Raw genomic sequence first — 14509 nt, 5'->3', positions numbered from 1 at the left:
CTGGCAGCTGGACCCTGGCGACTGCAGGACTGTGGCAGGCCAGCTGGTGGCTTCTGACAGCCAGTGGCCCTGTTAAGAGAGTCTTTTCATAATGGCCTGTTAGGGTGCTGGACCTGCAGGGATTGGCAGGAGAATGTCACAAGTCGCCAGTGAAAGTTAAGTGGAAGAAATCTGTCTCAGGGTTGCAGAGTGGTCACTATTGCAGGCCCAAAGCTGACACCTCCCAGGGTGATTCTCCTCCTTTTCAGGGACCCCTATCCCCACTTGCTCTAGACTGCAGCCATTCTGGGTTTTCATAATATTCTTCAAACCTTGGGGCCAAGTGGCCCCACCTTCCTAGGAGTCCAAGAGGGACCATCAGTTGGAATGGAAATAAATATCTCATTTCATGTTTTCCTTCTCTCTTTGCATATTCACAACAAAGGCGTAATTTATTTTTGATTTATTGTTATAGGAATAAACAGCATATTTATGTAATAGATTGCAAAGAAATAACTTAATGGGGATGAATTCAGTTTGTTCCAGTGACCTCTCCCCTCCCCACGTCCAGGTGGATTGTGTTTATGTGGAGAAATCAAAATACCCATCTTCATAGAATAAGCATGGAAGAAGGCAGCTTTGGGCCTGCTATTAATAAACTTAACATCTGTGTTCTTAAATTGAGAATATTTCCATCTTATTTCTCCTCTAAAAAAATCGTGTAACTTAACTAATAGACCTTTTATTTAAAGGGAGGAAATCTGCTTATATGTATTTTTCTTCAGAGTGAAAAATTTGCTGTTACAAGTAAAACCAAATTCATCTGTTTCCTTTGAGTGTCACTGACTTTTGATCAGTTTCTCTTTGAACTGTACTGTGTTTTTTACTTTGTCAGTCTTTATCTAATATTCTTATAGCAACCTAGTAAATGAAATAGGGTACTGTAGATTTCTACTTTACTGAGATGAGATGGAGGCCACAAAGAAGGTCACTGTGCAGTATCATCTGGCTGACGGTGCGATAACCTGGACATGGTAGCGGTACGGGTGGTCGAGAAGAATTACCATTTTTAACTTTCAAATTGGCAAAGATATAAATGTTTGTTCTGTTTTGTTTGCTTGCTTGTTTCTTTTTTGAGATAGGGTCTCATAGCCCAGGCTGGCCTGGTACTTGGAGCAATCTTCCTGTCTTAGCATCTCAGGGATTATAGACGTGTGCCACTGCAGAGGTCTGTTCTTGGCAAAGGCAGGGGAAATGTATAGCCTCGTAGACTGCTTTGGGGTTGTAAATTATGTCAACCAGTTAGGAAAACAGTTTGGCAGTGTCAAAAGCTTAAAAAATGTATGTATTATGTGTGTATACATATAGTTTTATATAAATGCATATATACAGTTATATACACATATAATTTTATATATATGCATATATACAATTATAAATGTATAATTTTGGGTACCTATATAATTAAGCTTTTGATGTATATGTGTGTAAATTACCTCATAATTCCACTTCCAAGAATTAATCTGTACATGTTAGGAATGCACATGAAGAGCTAGCATGGTAGCATAGACCTATACCCCAGCACTGGAGAGGCAGAGGTAGGAGGATCACAAGTTTGAGGCCAGCATGGTCTAAGTAGTGAGTTAAAAGCTGTACTGGACTACATTGTTACCTTGTTTCCAAAAACAAAACAAAAAAGAGTATATGTAAAGGTTTAGTTATATGAATATAATTTTTTTATTGAATTAGCATTATTAAGAAAACTAATTATTAATGTTACATCCATGGACCTCCAGGGGATCCATGAAATCAAAATTATTTTCCTAATAATATGGTAACATTCATGGTACAAAGAAATGGTTGGTAAATCTGCTGTATCGGAGCATGAATCAAGGTGGCAACATTATGTTATTAATGGCCACAAGCATGTGGTTCCACTTAAGAATGTCCTTCATTAAGCAGTAAAACATTAATTTTATTAAATCTGGATTTTTTTTGAGTTCATAGCCTTTTTAATATTCTGCTTGATGACATGGAAAATGTACATAAAGCACTTATGTAATACTAATACAATTAATACTATGGTTGTCAAAAAAGAATTGAAGTGTTGAGTTGCCAGCTAAACTGTCACCTTTTTTGTTCATCAGTGCCAAACAATTTATAGAAGAACAAAGGGAGCATGTTACTGCAAGGAAAAAATCTTGGCAGTCTTTGTTGCCAATGATAAAAGTGGATCTGAAGTGAACATTAGACTTGTACCACTTGTATCTGAGTACCGGAGCTTGCCAGCTTAAATACTTGACATTTATGCTTAAAAAGGTTTATGATTAGATTTTTGGTACTATTAAAAAAATGTGAATTTTTAATATTGTGTGTTGGGAATTTGAAAAATCTATATAACTAGTATATTCCAAATGATCATGCTATCACTAAATTATATTGGGACAATATACAGTTAAAGTGTAAAATACTGCAATAGATTTTAATGTAACTGTATACAAAGTTTGTCAATGACAATTTCAGATACTGCATTATAGCTAGCCTCTAAGAAAATATTTACCAGCGTTTGCTTTACTATAAAGGATATCCCCAATTACCTAAAAGGTTTATTAAAATATACCTATCTTTTCAAATTTCATTATCTGTATGAGAGATCACTTTTTCTTATTACTTGAAGCAAAAACAACGTATATCTGCTTCCTTGTATAATCTGCTATGAAAATTCATTTGCTGTCTTTTAAGTCATAACACCAGTTGAAAAACAGTGTTACTTTTCCCTTGATTTTGTTTCTCTTGTAACTCTTATTTTTATAATATGTAAATATCTTGTTGATTATTGTCACTTTTAAGCAAATTGTGAAGTAAGGATTTTAAAGGTTTCTCAGTTTTAAATTTTAATATAGTAAGTACCAGTAGGCGTAATCCATGTAAGTAAAAGCTTTGGGGGTCCTTAAAGAGCATAAAGGGGCCCTAAGTCCAAAAATTTTAAGAACCACTGGTTAGGGATTTAGCTCAGTTGCTCAAGGGCTTGCCTGGTAAATGAAGGTTGTGAATTCAATCCCTAGTACCCCCACCCCCAAAAAAAGAGAACAACTGGTTAAAATAATGATGATCTAGAAATAACCCAAATATCTGATAAGAAAGATTTGATTAAATTACTTATTTTGAATAAATACAATATATATAAATCTTTGACGTGAAAAGATTTTACAGTATTTTTGTTAGGTTATAAAGCAACATGATATTCAGTTTTTGTTTTAAAATCATTATAAATATTATGTACTGTGTGATTACTGTACCATTATTCTTTAATAACATTATAAAGTGTTGTAATAGGAAGATAGATCTTTTGTGAAAGGGGAGGGGACTCAGAGACAGGAGGAGGGAGGACGGGGGAAGGGCAGGAGATGAAAAAAGAATTAAAATGGATTATGTACTTGTACCAACTCAACTCCCCCAAGGTATGTGATCATTATATACTGCAAGCATATAATTATATAAAATAAAAATTGAAGAAAAAAATAGCCAGATTTTTAAAAAAGGTGTTGTGGAAGTGTTAGGTCATGACATACTGTTTCCTTCTGGCTTTTGGTGAAGACATCTTGTTGTAGACTACTTTTATGATATTGGTCGAATCATTTAACCTGATTTTTCCCCCTGTGTTTTAAAAACCTGGACAACAATCACTGCCTCTCAGACTTATTGGAAGGATTAAATGAGACAATACAATAGACCTCTAATGGCTTTTAGTATGTTTACTTCTCTCTAGCATCTCTCAGCCCTACAATTCTGTATGACTGTGGTGTACCTGTGATAATCAATGGCTAATGAAGCTTCCCTTAAAGTCAGAATAAGAGTCTTTTGAAAACAAGAGGCACATTATCATGTGAATATCATCTTATATCTGTGAAAAAAGTTCTGGGTTAATAGCTACTGCATAAAAAGTAAATTCATTGTTTTCATACCTTTTATAAATTGTAGTTAGTAACGGTGCCTATTGGAGCTGACACTAGAGTAATGAAGGCCTCTTCTTTATCCCTGTCCTCCTCAGGCCCCCTCCCTTCCCTACTGTGCAGAATTATACATCCTCTGCTCCCTTTTTCTTGCCCACTCTTGACTCTGACCCCATCCTTTTCAATTCCAGCTATTCATTCTCCCTGCATTTGCCCTTGAGTAGCTAAATATGATTGGAGTAAACGGATGACCTTTTTGGCTTGGTTTCACTCTTAAATTAATAGTCACTAGTTTCAAGTGATGATCTTCCTTTTTTCGCTGAGAATAGGTATAACTATGAAAAGAACTTCCACATAGTCCTCCCATCAAATCTGCTACCCCTGTGCATTTGTGTGCATGTATATCTTCTGCCCTCCCTTCCATTGCAGAGGATGAAATAGTGATCTCTCTAGAGAAAGCCTCTGCTTCTGCTCTGCTCTCACCTCTCTTGCCTTCTCCCAATTAAATCAGGATCTCTTGCGTTTTTCCTAACATACTGTTGGCAATGAAGATCACTCTACTAGAATGTAAGCTACAGAATTCGTTTTGCTCATACTATATTCTCAGTTCCTGTAACAGAAAGTAGGCGCCCTTTGAAGAGCACAAAACTTATTAATAAATCTTCTGTTCCTATGTATCATGATCAAATTAGAAAGAGTTCTGTGCTTAATTACTACATCTTCAGAATTTTTTCCTAGAATTTTTATGCAGGTAACCCTACTTATCTGGACATCTTACATTACTGGGAACTTAAGTTTTTTCAGTTTCTAAATGGTTAAGCTCTTCTTTTCAAATGGATTTCATCAGTGGAGTGAGTGTATCTGTACAAATCTCAGTTTTTATTCTTTTTACTCATTGCTGCTTCTTAGAAGAAATGGGTTCACCTGTCTGCTCGGCTCACTTTTTCTCATCTGTGAAATAAGACAGGGCACGATGATTCTTGTGTTGAGACCCTATTAGGGTCTCCTCTATAATTGATTGTATTTCTTTAATTCAAATCAAGGAAAGCATGTTTATATTCTTAATATTTCTGTATCATAAAAAATCATAGAAGAACAGCCACATGTATTTTAAGTTGGTCCTGTATATCTTTTTCTCCAAATTCTAATTTGTAGCAATGAGGCTATTCAAATGAAGTCTGTTGTATTTTGACAGTGCCCACCCACAATATACATGCAGTACAGTTTTAGTATGGAAGTAAGCATTATGGTTTTTTGTGGGCTGTAACTCAGTACCATGGTAGTATGTTAGAGAATCTATGAATTCTGCTTTTCTTACTACTTTGAGTCAACATTGTGATAAAGATGTCAGACTTCTTTTTTGGCAGTTGGGTTTTTATTTGTAAACCCACTCTAAAATGGAACTCAGCTAGATCATTTCTATACAGAATGCCTAGATTAAACATGGTTACTATGGTTATTAATTTAGGAAGCTATTAGCAGGGGAAACTCAGATAGAAAGCATGTGTAAACTTTGTTGTTAAAATAGAGATATAGGTTGATTTAGCAAGGGAACAATGCAAATCAAGGAGTAAATTACTCTATTTTAGAAATTTGGCTCAGATGTTCCAAGGAAGTATCTAATTTATAAATCAAGAAATTGCGAAGTGTAGTGGTGCATACGTGTAATCCCAGCACTCAGGAGGCGGAGGCAGGAGGATTGATGTGAGTTCAGGGCCACCCTAGGCTACAAAGTGAGTTCAAGGCCAGTCTGAACTGCATAGCAAAACCCTTCATTAAAAAGACAAAAAAGAAAGAAAAAAATAGCTATTACCTCTATTGATTTTTTTTTTTTTTGTACTGGGAATTGACCTCAGGATCTTGCACTTGGTAGGCAGGCACTGGTGCCACTGACCACCCCCTGGCCCTCTATTGATACTTGGTTCAGAATTTTTCTTGCTTTACTTCCTGCCCTTTTGGAAGCTATGATGCATTAATGTACAATTCAGAACATTTCTGAATAACAAGTATATTGAGTTGTATTTATATGTGGACTGGTGCTTGGCTATTTAATTATTTGTAACTAGACTGTAAATTTTTTTGATCCATTATCTAATGTTCATGTTTCTCTACTCATTTTTAATCTAGAACCTCTCTTGAAAGTCTTTCAAGATACTGACTTTTTAAGTCTAGACCAGTTATTTTATAGAATGTTCCTCATTCTGGATTTTATCTGATTGTTTCAGGTTAAATCTCTTTGGTAACCGTAGAGGCTGACTTAAACATAAATTGACATAGATTTGTAGAAGATCTTAACATACCCTGTCTAATCTCAGATGCTTTTCCCAGAGTCTCAACCAAGCTGAAGATACAAGGAGGATGAAGTTGAACTTACTCTTTGCAGATACTAGAAATCTAGCTTATTGTAATGAAGAAAACTTGTTCCTACTTTTAGTAAAAATCAGGTGTCCATTTTGTGCTCTAATGAATCTTTCTGAAACCTGATGGATATGTATTCTTTTGTGACCTCATAGGAATCTTAAACAGCAGTACTAAATGATGTCTTCCAAAATGCCAGCCTTTCAGAGTTATATTTCATCAGAAATGGCCGATTGTGTAAAACAGAAACAGTCTGACCTGCAAGACATTGTACTCCAACTACACTGTGAAAATGAAATATTTCAACTGGTGTTGTCTTATACCTAAGCTCATAGAACAAAATAGAAAATTCCAAAATTAAAGCTTTCTGATTAAATTTGATTATTTTAGAGACTTATGCATAAGAAGAATTTAAAGTGAACCTTATAACCAAAATAATATTTTAATGTAACACTACTAGTTTATGGTGATAATAAATATTATAAATAACATATTGAACTTAGAAAATAATATTATCTTCAAAAAAGTTTTAGTTGTTACTAGTGTTGTTCAACTGATGCCTTCAATTCTTTTCAGAGCTGTTAATTCTTATTTAGAAAATTAGCATACTGAACTCTCTAAAATACTGTTTTTACTTAATGATTTGGTTTATATATTTCCATACTAAAAAATAGTAGATGGTAATAGCAGTATTCTGCTGTGAGAATAAGGATTTTTTTCCCAAGGTCAGCTGTGTTTAGATTAATCAGGTTGACATTTCTTGCTGGTGGGTCATGAACTGTTGATAATAGCTTTAAATGGTGAGTCAGTTGTTACAGAAGGTACAACTCATTATCCAGCTACTATATTAAATCATCACAGAACACAACTGGTCCTCTATCTCCATGTGTTACGCAGTAGTGGTATTGGAGAAATATATATGTTTCTTTTCTTTATATCTTAAATATATTGGAGACTTAGTCACATTCTCAAAGGATGCTGCAGCACTGTCAGTACTTTAAAGAACTAGGATCAATAATGGCTTGACTGATTGAGAGGATAAAGGAATGTATAATTCTTTTCATAGCACATTCAAAGTCTTTGTATTGTTAAGTCTTCCTGGAAACTTATTTTAATAATGAATGTATCTGGGTTGTAAGTAGTAAAAGCAAATATATTTACAACTTTATAAATAGGTGTAATTTTAACTTAAATTATTACTGTGGGTGTGTAGATTCTTGTAAAAGACACATTCATTTAAAGCGAGAGACGATGCTTGGAAAGTTCACATATGTAATATTTCATGAGAAAGGTCATTTTTATAAAGGTATTTTTAAAAAAATAACACATAAGCTACTTAGGATTGTTTGTTTGTTTTTATTTGTTTGTTTGTGATTCTGGAGATCAAACCTAGGACCTCACCTTGCTGGGCAAGACCTCTACCACTGAGCTACATCTTCACTTGCTAAGTTTTTTTTTTTAATTTATTAATCAGCTGCCTTTAAAGGTATGTTTAAGTAGTGCAGTGCATGAGAAATTACCATATTTTTGAATTTTTAAGTGGTGTTTCAGCATATGTTGTGTAGATAGCCAGTGAATAGTAACATAGCAGTTGTGTTAATGTTGGTTTGGGTTTTGATTGGGTAGTAAAGAATTAGTGAAGTCAGTTGCTAAGCAGCAATACAATACTTTGAATGCCCTGCCTATCCTGTAGAGGGGTGCTCAATCATGTTTCGTTAATGAACATGTGACACTTGGGTGAAGCAGGAAAGTATTTTAGTACGTTATATTGTCACATAGAATGTATTTAAGGAGGGGGGAAAATAAGAAAAATAACACTTCCTTTTGTAGGGAAAAGTAACTGCTTATTTGGAGTAAATAGGTTTTGCAAGTTTGTGCTTTTTGAGAAATTAAATAGAGGATTAGAAAATTATGGGCCACTAGAGGTCACTGTTTAGTAATCAACTTTTAATGAACCAGAACAGCCAGGAAAGCCAATAAATTACAGTGTGGATTTTTCTAATTATGAATTCATATTTAATCATTCAATGACAAGTTAACTGTGGAAATGGTTCTATGTACTTTGCATATGTGGTTATGCTAATACACTGTTATATTTCTCAGATGTTGGTCCTCTATCATTAGAGTGTAGTTCATCGCCAAAGACTTTGTTATCTAATCTTAATTACTAATTATGAGATATAATTAGCTTTGTTACCACTACCACCCCTTTCATGAGCCAAGGGTTCTTTTAAAAATGAAGTTGCACTGTGAATACAAGTTACATTTAAGTGAACACAGGTGTAATGGTTAATCAGTTCCTTCCTCTTTCTGGGAGCCTCCATGCTTCCTTCCTGGTTTCTCTTGCTCCTGTTTTCTGCTCTCTGTCTCTCACCTGCTTTGTTTCTTCTTTTCTTTAGATCCCTGATCAACCACATTATTTAATCAGTGACTGAATGTTTCATCTCAAATTTTCCAGCCTTCATTTAATGAGTAGTAGAATATGACTTTTACTGCATAGGAAAGGAATTCCAGGGTGGGCAACTTGAGCTGCACCAGTCAGCAAAGAGAAGATGGTACGCGCGTAAGCAAGCGTGCCTCTGCTGCTGTTGCTGAGAGCAGATGGCTTCCCTCAGTCTGTCCAGTCAGAATCCTTTCAGGAAAAGGCAGTTTTCCCTACCCATGTGTTAAAAATGTTTTCTTCTTTAAAGGGTAGGTTGGTTGCCCAAGAGGAGGCCCCCTAATCATAGGGAAAGCTGAGCATATGCACATGTGTTTCCCTTTGTTGAACACAGTGCTGTGTATTCTTATTCCGAAAGTAGGTACATCAGCACATTGCCACTCAGACTTCTGTCCTTCCTGCTGCCTTTACCACCCTGCTGCTGTGCTGTTACAGGGCTGACAAGAATAGGATATGTGTTTAAATACTGATTATAGTAAAAGACACTGCCCTTAATCCCCCTCAAAATATTTTCCCTTGCTTCAAACATATTTAACCCATCATTCTTGTCACTTTCTGAAGCAGTTCTGAAAGCCTCTTTTCATGAGTGTCATTATAAGATGTGATCAGTGCCATCCAATGGAAAGGCAGGCTCATAAAAAACACTGTGTTGTAACCTTATCCACCTTATTTAATGGGTCTGGCACCATGAGACTTCCAGCTCTTCACAAAGTCAAAATGACTGTGAAGGAAAATTCTTTTTTTTTTTTTAATTAAGACTGTTATCAGTCCTAATAAATTATTATGTTTGCCTACAAATGAAAAAAAAAGGCAGATGCTTTGAATCCATTTAGGACATCTATAATAGTGCAACTAAAGACACTCCTGAAAGAGGATATGTAGGACAACCTCAGAAAGTAGCAAGAAGGTTGGGATGTTTACAAAGTGAAGGAGAATATTTTGAGGTTGACTAATGGCAGTGTGTCTTTTATTGTAATAAAAAATTTAAACAATTCACTTTTTTTTAATCACATCTCATATATTTGATACCTCACTGTTGTGAGGTTAGCTTCAGTCTGCATGAGGTACATACCTAATATATTGTTCAGAAACCTTTGGTTCATGATGCTCACTCAATCCAATCTAGCCTTCTCAGCCTGCCGCTCAAAGCTCTAGATCCAATTTATTTTCTCCTTTTATTTTCTACTACTTAACTGCTTTTTTAGAAAAATAATTTTTTATTCGAAAGAGAATGAAATCAAGCAAAATAAAACAGAATGAAGGTAATCAACACAAAATAGTGTGAGTGATAGAGGATTTCAAAACAATATAGTAGGAAATCAACAATGGCTACCATAATGCCTCTTGTTGTCTTCAAAATAGCTACCCATACCATGAGACATAGGAAAATCAAACAAAACAGAACAGATTAGAACTAATAAAAACAAAACAGTGAACACAATACAGGGCTTCAAAATAAAATCCAAAATGGCTACTGCAATAATCTTGTTATCTTTGAAATAGCTGCCCATGTCATCAGACATAATAAAATCAAACAAGACAAAACTAAACCAAACCAAACAATGAAAACAGTACAGGTCTTTAAAACAAGATAATGGGAGTTTAACAATGGCTATCACCTTCAGAAGGAGATCCCTCATAGATGGTATGTTGCATATAACTCTAAATAGATGATCAAACTACTGGCTTTAGGCCTACAAAGTCAGTGAAACACTAAACTCTACAATCGTTAAGTTTTTTACTTCAATAGCTATTATCTCAGTTTGTGTTTCTCTGGATTAGGCAGTCCCTTGGGGGCTAGAGAAGGGTGGTATTTCATTCTCCTCCCTGTGGCCTGTGAATGGCACCAACTCTAAAGAAGGGGCTGGTGTCTGGTTCTCTGTGCCGTGGCCCGTGCATGGTGCTAACTCACAGCAAGGTGCTGGCATCTGGTTCTCCACACCACGGGCTGCACATGGTGCCAACTCACAAGCAGCGGCTAACATTTATTTGGTTCTCTTCCCCATAGTCCACTTATGATGCTGACTCACAGGAAGGGGCTGGCTTCTTGTTCTCTTCCTGGTGGCCTGTGTATGGCGCTGACTCATGGGAAGGGTCTCATGTCTTGTTTCTCCTCCCCGCAGTCTGCAAATCACCTATTTCCAACTACTTTATTCCTTATGCCTCACATTCTAGCCAAACTGGACCATCCACTACCTTTTAAATGTATATGTCTTTTACTGAAGTTCTTGATTCTTGTTTATGATTTCTTTTACTGGGATTTTAATTTCTTCCTCATTTTATCCATCAAATTTCTAAGTTCAACATAGGTGTTCCTCTTTAAGAAGAGATGATCTTCTCTGTGAACACCATGACTCTGTGAACACTATGATGCACTGAGCATCCTACCTTGCACTATAACTACTGTGTACCTGGATTATCTCCTCAGCTATAGGGTGTTATAAATTCTTTGAGTCCAAACATTCTTGGAATATAAATTAAATATGCTAACATTTTCAATAAAAATGACTTGGTTTTATAACTTTATTTTGGGAAACTTTAAATTATCTTGCAGCTTATAATGCTAAGATTGTTTAGCTAAGGATTGTGATATAAGGGACTATTGTGGAATATACTTTTTTTGAAACTCCCATAAAAGATGGACCTTTGTCTAGTAAGTGGAGTTCTGTCTGATCACATGAGAATAACACTCAACTTGCCTTTCTTGATTACCTAGTTTGTAATACAGAACACATAGTTCTCTATTAAATCTGCTGAAAAGAAAATGTATTTTATACTTTGAAGTGATGCACCTACTATTTGCAGTAGCTTTAAGGAAATTAAAAGTTTAGTACAAATAAAGTTTTGCTTTCAACAACTCCAAGTTTCTTATGTTTTGGTGAAAATGGAAAGAAATATGGAGTGATATGTAAATTCAAACTTTTATTTTCAACTCTTTTAAAATATTATTTAAATATTATTTCCAGTGACTAAATATTGTATATAAATCCCATATTATTAGAGAAGTAGGCATGCATAACCAAGTGCTTTGCTCTTGTAGAACAGTAACTAAAGTTTTCCATGCTCTACCAAGATGTGTACATTTTTATGGTAGAAATTAACTTGCAGAGTTTTTGTTTATAAACTGAACAGGTTGAGAGTTAATTATTCAGAGTTTGAAAATAGAGAAAATATACCCTATACTTTCCTCTCTTCCTCTCCTCTCTTCTCCTCTCCCTACCTGCCCTGTACCCTTCTTCCCCAGTCTATGAAATTAGGGATTGAACTCAGGCCCTTGTGCATTCTAGGCAAACTGAGTTACATCTCTGGCCTTTTTTTTTTTTTTCAATGGGTTTCTCTGTTTTGCCCAGGCTAGGCTTCAACTTGCAATCCTCTTGCTTCCTGAGTATCTGGGATTATAGGAATGTGCCACTGCACCTAGTAGTAATAACATTTTCTATATATTGATGTCTCTGATTTTACCTTAAATATGCTCAACCTAGAACTGAAATTACAGTACTGTTAGTGTCATGTCTTTGTGTAAAATGACTTCTGAGATCCTGCATGGTATGCCACCCAGGAAGCCAGTCTTTTCTGTGCTTTGAGAAAATCTGTCTACTGCCTCTTTCTCTCCTTTTCTGAGATTTAGAATCTGAATTTACCATGGGAACTTAACTATACTTCTAGTATTTCAACCACCTTGTCTCCATAGTTTTCTTAGTATTATATTTCTATTATAGAATTCTCTGATTTCTAAACTTGCATTTTTATCTGTTGGCCTCTTAAGTCAAATTTATTTTAAAGTCAATCCCATTTTGTTTTCTGTAAAACCAGTTCTTTTTAAAATTTCTTTATAGCATATTATAGTTTCACTTTTTCTAATATTTTAGGTTTAAATTCTCCGACCAGCACTGTCTAGTATAACAAAACCACATAACTTTAAATTTTGTAAGTAGCTATAAATAAAGAATAATAAACACAAATGAGCTTTAATAATAAAGATGAATTTTAATAAGATATCTTCTTTAACTCAATATATCTAAATAAGAAAGATGAATTTTAATAAGATACTTTCTTTAACTCAATATATCTAAATATTATAATTTCAAAATATAATAAATATTAAAATTATTGGAGTTTTATATCTTTTTTCACATTTTATTATTATAGTCTGGTATGTATGTTATATATAAAGCACATCTGTTGAAGTAGCCTTTTATTTTTTGGTAATACTAGAGATTGAACTTGGCCTTGTGCATGCTAGGCTGGCACACAACCACTGAGCTACATCCCCAGCCCAAAGTAGCCTTATTTTAAGACCCACATATTTCAACAGTGACAGGTGGCTAGTGGCTCCTGTGTTGGACAGTTAGCCTTCTTAGAGGCCTTAGCATCTGCCACTGTATTTCTCTCTTCTCATCTAGTGGTTCTGCATTGGCTGCCAAACTTCTTTTAGTGCTTGCAAAGAAACTTACAAGTTTGTCTTTTCCCCTTTTCCCATATTTAATTCCTGTTTTTAGAATAATGCATATGTCAGGTCCTTTCCTAAGATAAGTCATAGTCTTAGTCTTGAGGAACTTACCTTCCAGTGTGATGGGCATGGAAAAGGGCATGGGCATGCTTTACAGTGTGGATTGATGATGGTCATAACAGTAGTATAAAAAGCTTTATGATAAGTTAATGATGTGGTTAGAGTCATTCATATTTATCAGGTCTGTCAAGACAATTGCTTTCCTGAAGATACGTGTATGGTAGGGTTAGTTGAGGACATTCCAAGAAAAGATAATTTTCAGAGTATGGATTTGGACAAGAGAGTCACATACTGAAAGAAGATTGAGAGTCAGTATTTGCTGTTTTCTGAATAAACCTCATACTTTTTTGTTTTTATAATTTGCCAACACAATCATAGTCACCTTTAATAGACTGCATTAATTTGATCTTGTTAGTAAAGTTTCTGCTTTCCTCTTTTAGTTTCATGTCACAAATGTTTCCCTCTTTTAAATATTGACCATTTTAAGTCTCTGTTATGGCAATTAATTTTTTGTATTAAAGTTCATTCTTAGTACAATAACTCTTGTTTGGATCACAAAGTTTAATTTGAGCAAGAATTGGGCCTTAATTATTTTTATATAATCTGAGGAACAGAATAAGTGTGGTGGCACATGCCTCGTTAGCAGAGAGAAGCAGAGGCAGGAGGATTGCTATGCAAGGTCAGCCTAAGCTGCTCAATGAGTACAAGGCCAGCCTGAACTGTAGAGCAAGACTCTGTCCTAAGAGATTAAAAAAAAAAAATCTGAGGAGCCAAAAGTATCTTCCGTATGTAACTTGCATCCAGAAGAGGTTCAGTAAATACTTGATTTGTTGTTCTTAATATTTTTATGAAATTTTAAAACAAGCACAAAATTCAAGAGATCTAGAGATTCCAAGTACCTAATGTTTTTGAGATTACTTTCACAGAAAGTCTTCATTAACTTGACTACTATATCTAGTTGGAAAAGTTGATGTTACAAAATTAACATTTCGTTACACATTTTTAGAATCATATAGGTGCTAATGGTAAAGATGAGATTGTTTTATTAACAGAAAAGAGTTTAAAATATCCTAGCATAAAAATAAGAAAGAAATCAATCTTCCCTTTAACAGTCATGGACTTGTTTATGTAGCTGTGTACTGTTTCTGGCAGTATGGTAGACTAGGTCTGTTAGATAATCTACTGCTATGAAATACCCAGGTACTGAACAATGACAGTGTGCATACTTTTTTGATGAGACTCGGAGTTATACTCGGAGGCCTCATGCAA

At 35.0% G+C, this 14509-nt stretch overlaps 1 protein-coding gene across 1 annotated transcript in view; it reads left to right on the top strand.

Moving 5' to 3' along the window:
* Hibadh (3-hydroxyisobutyrate dehydrogenase) overlaps nt 1-14509 on the top strand; it is a 116128-nt gene that overhangs the window by 66794 nt on the left and 34825 nt on the right. The window lies entirely within an intron of this gene.

This window comes from Cavia porcellus, unplaced genomic scaffold, assembly GCF_034190915.1.
Source record: "Cavia porcellus strain 051 isolate PalLab524CR breed Dunkin Hartley unplaced genomic scaffold, mCavPor4.1 scaffold_2, whole genome shotgun sequence".
Classification (NCBI taxonomy): Eukaryota; Metazoa; Chordata; class Mammalia; order Rodentia; family Caviidae; genus Cavia; species Cavia porcellus.
This window is presented reverse-complemented; position numbering and strand designations above follow the sequence as displayed.